This window comes from Bubalus kerabau, chromosome X (assembly GCF_029407905.1).
Source record: "Bubalus kerabau isolate K-KA32 ecotype Philippines breed swamp buffalo chromosome X, PCC_UOA_SB_1v2, whole genome shotgun sequence".
Classification (NCBI taxonomy): Eukaryota; Metazoa; Chordata; class Mammalia; order Artiodactyla; family Bovidae; genus Bubalus; species Bubalus kerabau.
The window spans coordinates 26,138,938-26,151,369 of NC_073647.1; the positions used below are offsets into that span (position 1 = coordinate 26,138,938).

General features: G+C 39.9%; 1 protein-coding gene across 1 annotated transcript in view; it reads left to right on the plus strand.

Annotated features, from left to right (window-relative positions):
- The window catches only part of LOC129639388 (putative MAGE domain-containing protein MAGEA13P), a 192,518-nt gene that overhangs the window by 40,073 nt on the left and 140,013 nt on the right, over positions 1-12,432 (plus strand). The gene's annotated exons all lie outside the window — the stretch shown is intronic.

The window sequence follows — 12,432 nt, forward strand, 5'->3', positions numbered from 1 at the left end:
AAACAAAATCTCTTATGACCATAATGCTTCATGGTCTCTTGGTCTATTTATTTATTTTATTGAGTTTGATTTTCACACAAATCTTCTAAGGGAGGCAGAACAAATAACCTTTTTCCATTTTTGTAAATGAATAAACCTAGGATCATAAAAGCTAAGGGACTGGGCTGTGGTCACACATGTAGACTCAGATACAAAATAAGAACCCAGGTTCCCAGGCTACCATGCCAGCGCTTGTCATTCCTTCACACTGGCTAGCCTCCATGACTACCCTGCCTATTACAATCTCACTGCTAAACTAGTCTAAGAGATGCAATAGCTGAAAAACCTATATTAATTTTCAGTAATCATCTTGCAGAAATTATATTGATACTTAGAGTTCATTAGTTAAGACCATTTATTCAACTAGAAAAAAATAGTGTCATTCCCATTAGAGTAATGAAGCTGACAGAATTGGAGGAGGTACCTTTTCTCTGGCATCCATTCCAGCGTCTGGGCCTTTGGCTCCTGTGGATTGAGAATTTAGAAAGAGGACTGTGAGAATAACTTGTCTCTGTTCCGCAATACCTGAGAGGGATTGAGAGAGACTGATTTATTATATGAAATTGGTTTACACAATTAAGAAGGCTGACACGTCCCATGATAGGCAGTCAGCAAACTGCAGACCCAGAAGAGTCCATGATGCAGTTATAGTCCAAGTCTGAAAGCCTGAGAATCAGAAGAGCCAACGCTATATGTTTCAGTCCAAAAACCAGTAACTCAAGACCCAAGAAGACATAATGTTTCAGTTCAAGTCTGAAGGCAGGAAAATACTGATGTCCCAGCTCAGTGGTCAGGAAAGAGGAATTCCCTTTTACCCACAGGAGAGTCAGCATTTTTGTTTTATTCAGGCTTTTCAACTAATTAAATGAGGCCCATTCACATCATGGAAGGCATTCTACTTCACTTGGTTCAGATTCAAGTTAATCTCATCCATAAATACCCTTGCAGAGTTGCCTAGAAGAATGTTGACCAAATATCTGGACACATCATGGCCCACTCAAGTTGACACATAGAAGTAACCATCAAAGTAGGTATATCATAATTATTTATGAAATAGGTGAATGAATTCAACAAACAGTCCTCTGCATCTACTCTGTGCCAACCTCTATAGTAGATGCTAAGGACACTATTGAGACACAGTCCCCACCCTTGCAGGTCTCACAATCTAGTGAGAAAGGCAAATAGGCAGGAAAAATAGACTATGATGAGTGCTTTGGTTGGGGTAAGCCCAAGGTGCTCTGGAAATACAAAGAATGTCCTGAAGGTAGTCAGGCCCATGGGATCACCAGTCCTTCTTTCTCCCTGAGCTCTAAAGTCTTATGTCTCTCTTCTGCACTGCAATAATATATTTTGTATATTTATAGTTCTTCTTCAGAGTAGGACATAAGCTACCCTTCAAGAGAGGGGCCTCAAATCTCCCTGAAATGATCTTGGCTCAGAAGCCATTTGAGGCTGTAATGGAAGAGGGTACCATCTTGGATCAGCTCTTATCCACAATCTCAGGAGTCTATGTCTTATTTCCCATTTAAGCTTCTGGAGGTAAATTTTCTCATCTCAAGCCCTAAAGAATATAATTCTGTTCTCTAGTGGACATTTATGTTCCCGGCCAACAACTTGTTAGATATGCTAGGGAGAGAAAAGGGGGTGGGGTGGGGTGCTGAGGTGGGTAGGCCAAAGGGACAGGATATCCTGAAACATTTCATTTGCTTTAAGCTTTTTTCCTGTCATGTCTCCTCCTCCACTGTATCCCCAACCCCATTATGGTCCACACAGCATCAGTCTCTCAAACACACCATTATAATTGAGGAGCATTTTACTATTGTCTGAAGGCATTAGGAGTTGGCTTAACAGCTCGGCTATTATATTCAACAGAGACTATTCAAATTATAAATAATGCTCATCACCAGCTCTTTTCATTTTAATTTCTCGCCCATGTATGGTATCTCTGCTTGCCAGAATGACAGCTCACTATCAGTGAGCCAACATGGATAGAGAAAGAAAACACCCAAAAGAGAAGAAGAGAATATGAAACTAGCTGAGAAGTTCAGCATACATCCTTCTCTGCTGAGTCTGATCTTGGAAGAGAGGAGAACACTTTCAGCGAGAGCTGGAAATCTAGGACAATGTGTCTCTAAGAAATGGAAATCCCAAATCCTGTAGCTAGTCTGCTTCTACAAACTGGGAAACTGTTTCATGCCGCTGCAGTTTTCCCAAGGGACTCAGTGTACTGAGTGTCCTCTGTGGAGTTGCCTGCCCTGCCTTGTCTACCTAGCAAGCCTCTACTTTTCTTTTAAGACTCAAACCTCACTTCCTCTTGAAAACCCCCCAGTAATATTCAAAGGTTGGCTTTATTTTCATGTGCTTATAATGGCACCCCACTCCAGTACTCTTGCCTGGAAAATCCCATGGACGGAGGAGCCTGGTAGGCTGCAGTCCATGGGGTCGCCAAGAGTTGGACACGACTGAGCGACTTCACTTTCACTTTTCACTTTCATGCATTGGAGAAGGAAATGGCAACCCACTCCAGTGTTCTTGCCTGGAGAATCCCAGGGACGGGGGAGCCTGGTGGGCTGCCGTCTATGGGGTCACACAGAGTCAGACACGACTGAAGCGACTTAGCAGCAGCAGTGTAACAGTTTTACACTTGTTCTTTTGAAATACTTTTATATTTACAAAAGAGTTGCAAATGCAGTTTCCACAAATCATTCACTTAGCTTCTGTAATGTTACCATCTCACGGATTCATTATATATTAATTAAAACTAAGAAATAAATTAGCATTGGTACAATACTACTAACTCAACTATAGAACTTACTTGGATTCCACCAGTTTTCCACTGATATCCTTTTTGTGTGCCAGGAGCCACAGCAAGATCCCACATTGCATTTAGCTGTCAGTGTCTCTTTAGTTCTCTCCCATCTGACAGTTTCTTTCTCTTTCCTTATTTTTAACCTTGACACTTCTGAAGAGTACTGGTCAGATATTTTTCAAAATGTCATGTTTTTCCACTGTAAAGTTATTATCGTTCCTTTTCCATACTCTATTCATTAGAAGTGAGTCACTAAGTCCAACCCACACACAAGAAGAGAGGAACAGAGTTATACTTCCTGGAAGAAAAAGCAGCAAATAATTTGTGGACATTTGTTAAAACTACCACAGTAACTAATAAATATTTTGGGGAATACTTTGAGGCTATACATTTATCCCATTTTGCCTTAAAGTTTCACCTATTAACTTTAGCATTCAGTATTTATCACTATAGTATTCTTTTTTTTTATTTTATTTTTAAACTTTACATAATTGTATTAGTTTTGCCAAATATCAAAATGAATCCGCCACAGGTATACATGTGTTCCCCATCCTGAACCCTCCTCCCTCCTCCCTCCCCATTCCATCCCTCTGGGTCGTCCCAGTGCACCAGCCCCAAGCATCCAGTATCGTGCATCGAACCTGGACTGGCAACTGGTTTCATACATGATATTTTACATGTTTCAGTGCCATTCTCCCAAATCTTCCCACCCTCTCCCTTTCTCACAGAGTCCATAAGACTGTTCTATACATCAGTGTCTCTTTTGCTGTCTCGTACACAGGGTTATTGTTACCATCTTTCTAAATTCCATATATATGCGTTAGTATACTGTATTGGTGTTTTTCTTTCTGGCTTGCTTCACTCTGTATAATAGGCTCCAGTTTCATCCACCTCATTAAAACCACTATGAGGTACCATTTCACACCAGTCAGAATGGCTGCGATCCAAAAGTCTACAAGTAATAAATGCTGGAGAGGGTGTGGAGAAAAGGGAAACCTCTTACACTGTTGGTGGGAATGCAAACTAGTACAGCCACTATGGAGAACAGTGTGGAGATTCCTTAAAAAACTGGAAATAGAACTGCCTTATGATCCAGCAATCCCACTGCTGGGCATACACACTGAGGAAACCAGAAGGGAAAGAGACACGTGTACCCCAATGTTTATCACTATAGTATTCGAACAGTGATTTTATATTTCGCTCATCCTTTCACATTTTAATTAGAATTCTTCTATAAGGAAGATTTATCCCTTCTCCTCATTAATTTATTCAGTCATTCATTTTCCATTTGGAATTATGGGAGTTGATTATACTTTGGGTTATAACTCAACACTAAAACAATTTATTTTGGTGTTCAAATTTTCAAGTGTTAGATACAGGAGCAATTTTACTTTGGTTCTTGGGTCACTTCAGCATCACCTGTAACATTGTATTACAACTTGCCAATCTCATCCAATAAGACAATAAATCCTTGAAGACAGAAATGTCTTATGTATCTTTGCATTCCTAGGGGCTGAACACAGGGCCAGACACATAGTAGGTCCTTGATTAAAGCCTGTTGAATGAATGAGCAGATTTTTCTCATTTTATTAAAGAATCTATCACTTCAGTCCTTCACAGGCCCATCGGAGGCCAGAGGAAACTTGGATCTGAGTTGTTTTCAAAGAGTTCATCATTTTCATTTGGACATCATTTAACACAGTTGTAGACCAATTTTGTGAACAGAATCACTGCAGCCAAAGAAGGGGTGTTGTTGAATAGGTGAGCAGAGATAAAGCGTCTGAAACAGTGAGAGTGCTCCCAGAATCCTGGCCTCCCAGATTGGAAACGTGCTTTGTGAAAAGCACTTGGAAGCCATCTGCTCCCTGAACATGAGGCCCACACACTCTCCTTCTGACTGAAAAGTTGTCACCCTGACACTCCAGGCAGGAGCAGGAGAGCTATATAGATTTTAAAGTAAGGCTATTCAGGCAAATCTTTGGCTGAGCAATGTAACACTTGAAGATAACGTCTTCTATATCTCAGCATTTTTGACATTTATTTTCATTTTCTGATTTACATTATTCTGGGAGAAAAAGCCAGAAAGTGGCAGAATTTTAGAAAATCTATGACTCTTACTCATTTTTGTCTTTAGTAGGGATCACCAATCCAGGTTTCTTGATAGAAAGCCCAAAGCTCCTGCAGGCAAAGCTGTATGGGATGTTCTTGGTCTCTGCCCAGGCATCATAGAGCTAGAAAAGGCTGCCCTTAGGCGAACCACAGCTACTCTGGTCTTTCAAAGACCAGAAGAGGAAGATAAGCCATGATCTTTGTGGCAGGGTAAAAACCTTTCTAGAACAGCAGCAGAGTTGGCTAAGGAGTCCATCAGACTTGAGCTGGAATCTTTTCAACCTCTTTCTTGCTGTATGAACTTAAACAAATGACTTCTCTCTCCAAACCTCCGCTTCTTCATCTGTAAAATGGTGATGATAATAGCCCCAACCAAATAAGTGGGTATAATGAGATAGTGGATGTAAAGCCCCTAATGGAGTGCTTGACTCACAGTAGGTGTTCAAGAATAACATCTGTCATGAATGTGTCCCCATGGCTCCAAACACTCACATTCCCCAAGCACTTCTTCTTGCACTTTCAAGTTCTTACCTAGTCGGCACTAACTGAATACCTGATGCTGCTCTGTGTTGTCCCAAAAGTGAACGCAATTAGCAAGTCTTCTTCCCAGGCTCCAGCCTGCAACCTCACCTTCTAGCCTTTGATAGTGTTTATAGAGCTCCCCAGAATGGATCCCCGAAAGTTTCAAAGAGTTACCAGCTTCCAAAGTCTCCAAAAGCAACCTCCTGCTTGTATTTACTGCCCTCTCTTCAGACCATCCCATGGCTCTTTTGACAGTATACCACGTTCTAGTAATGGGGGATGAAGTCTCTTGTGTGTGTCCCTAGGTGGCCACGTTGCTTCTTAATCAAGGGTTGCAGCATTTTTTGTTTTTTTAAAAAAGGAGACGGGGGGAAAATTCACTCTCTGTCAGCCATAATCCCAAGAAAAATGCTCCTACACGAGAATTGATCATCACCTGGAAGACCTGATTAGAATGCAGTGGCTAGAGTTTGGAATGGCACTTGACTTTTGAGTAGCACGATCCTAAAACACAGACCTCTAGCACATGTCTCAGCTGCCTGTGCAGCCAGGCTTCCTCCTGCCCTGTCAGGCTGATGGAGATGGATCTCTGAGAACAAGGCTTTAGGTCAGGCCAGCACAGCACTGAACATTCTATAAGCTGACAATAAATAATACCAACATATTATAAGCATCTATAAAAATGATATGGCCTGACCTTCTGCAGTGCAAGATATAACTCGGGTAATCAGGAGCTAATTGGCCACTTTTAGGGCACTAGTTTCCTGCCATCAATCTCCTGCCTCCAGGACTGTGATTTGAGGTGTGCCGTTGAGAAGAAAGTTGGTAATCAGGCAGGTTATTTGTCTCTAAATATCTGAGGAGAAACCACAAAATGAAGAGCCAAAAATTATTCACTGTGGTCAGGGGGAAGAAAGAGATTACAGAGCTTAAACTGTTTTTCCAAGCATCAGGCTAGCCACATCATTAATGAAAACAGCATGTAACAAAAGGTGAAACAGAAGACATTCTCGAGACTCATCATTAAAATCATTTTACTACCTGATATTTGTAGGCAAGTTAGTCAGGGATAGAAGGCTACAAGCCTCCTTATGAGTCTCCAGATTTGAGGGACAAGGTCAGGCAGTGTCATTCTGATTGGGATAATAAGAATTGAAAATGAAATAGATGGGGTTAGCCATCTGTGGAAATCTTTTCAGAAGCAACCAACCCTAAGAGATGACTTGAAAATGTGTTGCTAATGAAATGAAGGCCAGTCCCTAAAATTTCCTCAGGAAGATGCCAATCAAAATGTCACACATTTAGGATCTGCTGTGATCTCAGAATTGTTGATTAGATTGGGAGTCAATAACAGCTGGAATCTTACACTTACTTGAGGAGTGACCTTGGGTGAGTTCTTGGACCTGGGACTTGGTTTCTTCATCTGCAACATGGTAAAGGCTAATACCTACCTAATAGAATCGCTGTATTATATGAAAACATTCATTAGAAAGCACATTGTAAATGATACCAGCCCTAAAATATTAGTTTGATGATAATGATGAAAGTGACGAAAGTGCAAGTGGGCATGGGCTATAGAAAAGGGACCACTGCCGTGTATTGATATATTCCTTTTAACTGATTGTGACTAGGCCTTTCTGCCTGGTTTAGGAATATCTTAGGATGGAACTGTGCTCTACCTATCTCCTGTAACCGTCACAGCTCCAATTACCAGTGATTTGTCCTCCAAAGCCCCCACACATCTCAGAGTTGTTCTTCCCACCTGGAGTCATGTATCTGCCCTTACTTTGAGGAGCAATCCCCTTTCCTTCCTTTCTTTCTCCTATCACTTTTCTTTTGCTTATTATTCCCTCAAATACACACATATATGTGGGGCTTCCCAGATGCCACAGTGGTAAAGAATCCACCTGTCAATGCAGGAGATGCAAGAAATGTGGGTTCCATCCCTGGGTCAGGAAGATCTCTTAGAGAAGGGAATAGCAACCCACTCTAGTATTCTTGCCTGGGAAATTCCATGGACAGAGGAGCCTGGTGGGCTGCTGTCCATGGGGTCACAAAGAGTCAGACATGACTGAGCACACACACACAGACACACACACACACACGTGTGTGTGTGTGTGTTTGTGCGTGTGTATCAGATCAAAAGTAGGTGCCTTTGATTAGATCAATAATCTTAGCTTTTGATCTAAAGTCCCTTTATCCCCCGGTGGAGTAGGGACCATATTGGTTCATTTATTTTGTTTGGAGTCTAGCCCAGAATTCCAAAATATTTGGGGGTTAATGGTGCTACAGTCCTAGGAGATCACCAAGTCTCTATACAATGTTATACTTTATCATGTCATTCTGCAATTGATTTCAACTACACAGGTATCTTCTACTCATGCCTCCATCCCCACCAGTTCTTCTGTCAGCGCTACAGACTCTACTGTTGATGAATCAACATTGTCTTCTGCACTGGCTATGCATTGTCAGTACACATAATATCCCTTGATTATTTTGCAAAGCATTGGATATAGACTTCTACAGCAGAGGAACATTTCAGTGAGGAATCAGGAAAACTGGGTTCAGGTTCTCAGGCTACCATTAACTAGGTTCGTGATCTTAGACAAGTCATTGTATTTGTTGAATCTCAGTTTCCTCATCTGTAAAACTGGGATGATCACTGCTTCTCTGTTTGTTTCACAAGCCATTGTAAGGATTTCAAAGTATTCTACACTTATACCTCTAATAATGTCTATTACATTGTGCTTTAATTGTTTGTTTACTTTCCTGTGCCCTCCATCAGAGTAGCAGTTTCCTGAGAGCAGGGCCATCTGTATTGCCAGAATCTGGCAGAAACTCAGGCATGTAACAGATTCTCAATGATATTTGTTGAAAGAATGAGCATATGAAAAAGTAAGGTCATGGTTGTGAAGGTGCTCTGTAAATATGAAAACGTATGCAAAATGATTTCAAAATGTCCTAGTGAGGCAAGTATGTCAGTATTTGCATACCCATTTTACAGATGGAGGAAGATATCGAGGGATAAAGTGCACTGTCCAAGGTGACATGAGTTGGTCAAGGAGAAAGGAAGAGCTCCCTGTGTCTTGACACCTGTCCAGCTCATTTCCCACTGTAGTTCACTGTCTCTAACTTTGCTATCAATATTCTTACTGGTTGGAGTTTTTAGGTATTCTAACCTCAGCTGTGTGGAATGAGGTTGTGGTAGTACCCAATCTAGCTTGGATCTTTCAGAGACATTACAGAGTATAAAGTGGTTGGTTGTATATAAATCCCATTCTGCAGCTTTTAAAAAAAAATTGGTTTGATTGCAAGGCAATCTATTAGGCCAGTAAAGTCAGCATGAAAGGACACAACTTTTCAGCAGAGTCCAGCTCAGTAAGAAATTGGTACCAAAGAACTGGAGTTAAAAATATTTGCAGGAGTGATTATTTGTGGATAATTAGACAATTGACAGGAAGCCTGGCTCCCCTAAAGCTCTTTAAACCGCCTTTTCTTCCCCCCCTAAGGAAACCAAGTAACTTGCTTTTATTTTATTAAGAAATTGTTACCCTAGGATTTTTCCAGCTAGAATGGATGCTAAAGGAGCAGCAATCACCTTTATGAAACAAGTGTAGGACAGCTTTCAGGAGCCCTGCAATTGCAATGTGGTGTCTCAATCAATTATATTGAAATAGCAGCAGCTGCAGAGGCGTTGTTACCATAGAAACACAATAAGCATAGCTTATAGAAGTGGACAACAGGACCTAAGCTCTCCCCGCCCAGGCACTTCTATGTGAAGATGTTTCAGTAATTATGCCAACTCATGGCATACACAAATGCCCATTGTAATACGTAGAGCGCAGTCCCTGAAACCTTCCCTAAATTTCCCTTCGGGGATTGTATTACAGCAAATCTACTGAGTAACCAAACCTAGTGGCACTCCAAGAAAACTCTGTGTTTTGCTTCAGTTCCATGCTACAAGCTACAGCAGTCATCCTTTCTGCTCTACCGTTCTCTTCCTGCCCTAAGCAGGCCCTTAACTTTTCTCAGCTGGGCTTTTGCAGTAACCCCTCAGGTGGTCCCCCTGCCCTGTTTCTGGATCACCCACAATTCTTCCTTTACATTGTTTCTAGAGTGATCTCTCTAAAATTCAAATATTTGATTGTGTTATTAATATTATCTTATGAAAATCCTTTCCAGTGTTTTTCCATAACCTCAGTTATGTCTCCAAAAATGTATTCTGGGGTTCCATCATCAAGTATGTTTGAAAAGTGTTTCTTAAATATCCCTATTTCTGGCCATTCACTGTATATTCTGGTGTATTGAGAGCTCTGAGATGAGTAATACAGGAAAACTGATTTGGTTAAACCCAATGCTTCCATACTTGTTTGCCCATAGAACTCTCTATTGTACTACATTTATCAGCGTGTCGAGAGCACTAATTTACTCGTTTATCAGTCTCGAGGGTCCATTGGACTGCAAGGAGATCCAACCACTCCATTCTGAAGGAGATCAGCCCTGGGATTTCTTTGGAAGGAATGATGCTAAAGCTGAAACTCCAGTACTTTGGCCACCTCGTGCCAAGAGTTGACTCATTGGAAAAGACTGATGCTGGGAGGGATTGGGGGCAGGAGGAGAAGAGGACGACAGAGGATGAGATGGCTGGATGGCATCACTGACTCGATGGACGTGAGTCTCAGTGAACTCCTGGAGTTGGTGATGGACAGGGAGGCCTGGTATGCTGCGATTCATGGGGTCGCAGAGTCAGACATGACTGAACGACTGATCTGATCTGATCTCAGCATCAAATCCAAGTACCACTTTCCAAAAAATGGTTGGGTAAGGTGTCAGTAGTTGAGAGATTTCTTATACTTCTGTTCTTTTTTAGTTACAAGTTACCCAGAAAACTTTCAGTTCTTTTTTTAAGCTCATTGACCTGGATATGTTACTAATTAATAAGCTTTATTTTATAGAGAAGTTTTAAATTCACAGCAAAATTCAATGGTAAGTACAGAGAGGTCCCACACACCCTTGCCACCACACATGCACAGCCTCCCCAACTATGGACATCCTGCCCACAGTGATACATCAGTTACAATTGATGAACATTATCACCCAAAGTCCATCTTTTACATTAGGGTTCACTCTTGGTGTATATCTTAAATTTTCACTATGCATTAAATTCCTTATCAATTTTTAACTTCTATTGGGATTGCTCTTTTATTTAAAATAGGAGCACCAAGGAATCTATTTTTAAGAATCAAGTTTTCCAGTATGGAGGTTACTATGAAAACTAAAAGTAGAACTATATGTGATCCAGTAATTCCACTCCTATGCAGGATAAAAACTGAAAACACGAATTCAAAAAGATACATGTACCCCAATGTTTGTAACAGCATTGTTTACAATAGCCAAGATATAGAACCAACCCAAATTATGTATATAATAGAATGGAATAGAATATTATATATTGTTATTTATATATTTTGTAACTATATATAATAAATAGTAATATATAATATACATTATAATAAAGTGATTATATATAATTTATATATTATTATACAATATATAGTATATAATAATAAATTTTTATATATTGTATAATATATATCATATATAATTTATATAATTTTATATGATATATAATAATATATAATCTAATTATATATAATCTAATATGTATATTAGATGTATAATGGAATATTAACCATAAAAAGAATGAAATTCTGCCATTTGCAGTAATGTCGATATACCTAGAGAATACTATGCTTAGTGAAATAAGTCAATCAGAGAAAGATAAATACTGCATGATATCACTTATACATGGAACCTAAAAAATAATACAAATGAATGTATATGCAAAACAGAAACAGACTCACAGATATAGGAAACAAACTTATGGTTACTAAAGGGGAAAGAGTGAGGGAGGATAAAGTAGGAGTATGAGATTAACAGATATAAACTACATAAAACAGATAAGCAAAAAGGGCCTATATAGCTCAGGATATTATAACCATTATCTTTTTTTTTTTTTTTTTTTTATGGTTTTTTCCCCCTCCTATTTCTTTTTTTTTTTCTTTTTAATTTTTTTTTAATTTTATTTTATTTTTAAACTTAACATAACTGTATTAGATTTGCCAAATATCAGAATGAATCTGCCACAGGTACACATGTGTTCCCCATCCTGAACCCTCCTCCCTCCTCCCTCCCCATTCCATCCCTCTGGGTCGTCCCAGTGCACCAGCCCCAAGCATCCAGTATCGTGCATCGAACCTGGACTGGCAACTCATTTCATACATGATATTTTACATGTTTCAATGCCATTCTCCCAAATCTTCCCACCCTCTCCCTCTCCCACAGAGTCCATAAGACTGTTCTATACATCAGTGTCTCTTTTGCTGTCTCGTACACAGGGTTATTGTTACCATCTTTCTAAATTCCATATATATGCTTTAGTATACTGTATTGGTGTTTTTCTTTCTGGCTTACTTCACTCTGTATAATAGGCTCCAGTTTCATCCACCTCATTAGAACTGATTCAAATGTATTCTTTTTAATGGCTGAATAATATAATAACTTATAATGGAGTTGTTGTTGTTTAGTCACTCGGTTATGTCGAACTCTTTGTGACCCCATGGACTGTAGCCTACCAGGCTCCTCTGTCCATGGGATTTCCCAGGCAAGAATACTGGAATGGGTTGCCAATTCCTTCTCCAGGGGATCTTCCAAACCCAGGGATCGAACCATGTCTCCTGCATTACAGGCGGATTCTTTACCACTGAGTCACCAAGGAAGACTTATAATGGAGTATATTCTGCCAAAATATTGACTCACTATACACTGTACACCTGAAACTAATACAATATTGTATTGTAAATCAACTATACTTCAATTTGCAAAAAGAATCAGACTTTAAAGATTCAATCAGTTCAGTTCAGTTGCTCAGTCGTGTCTGACTCTTTGCAACC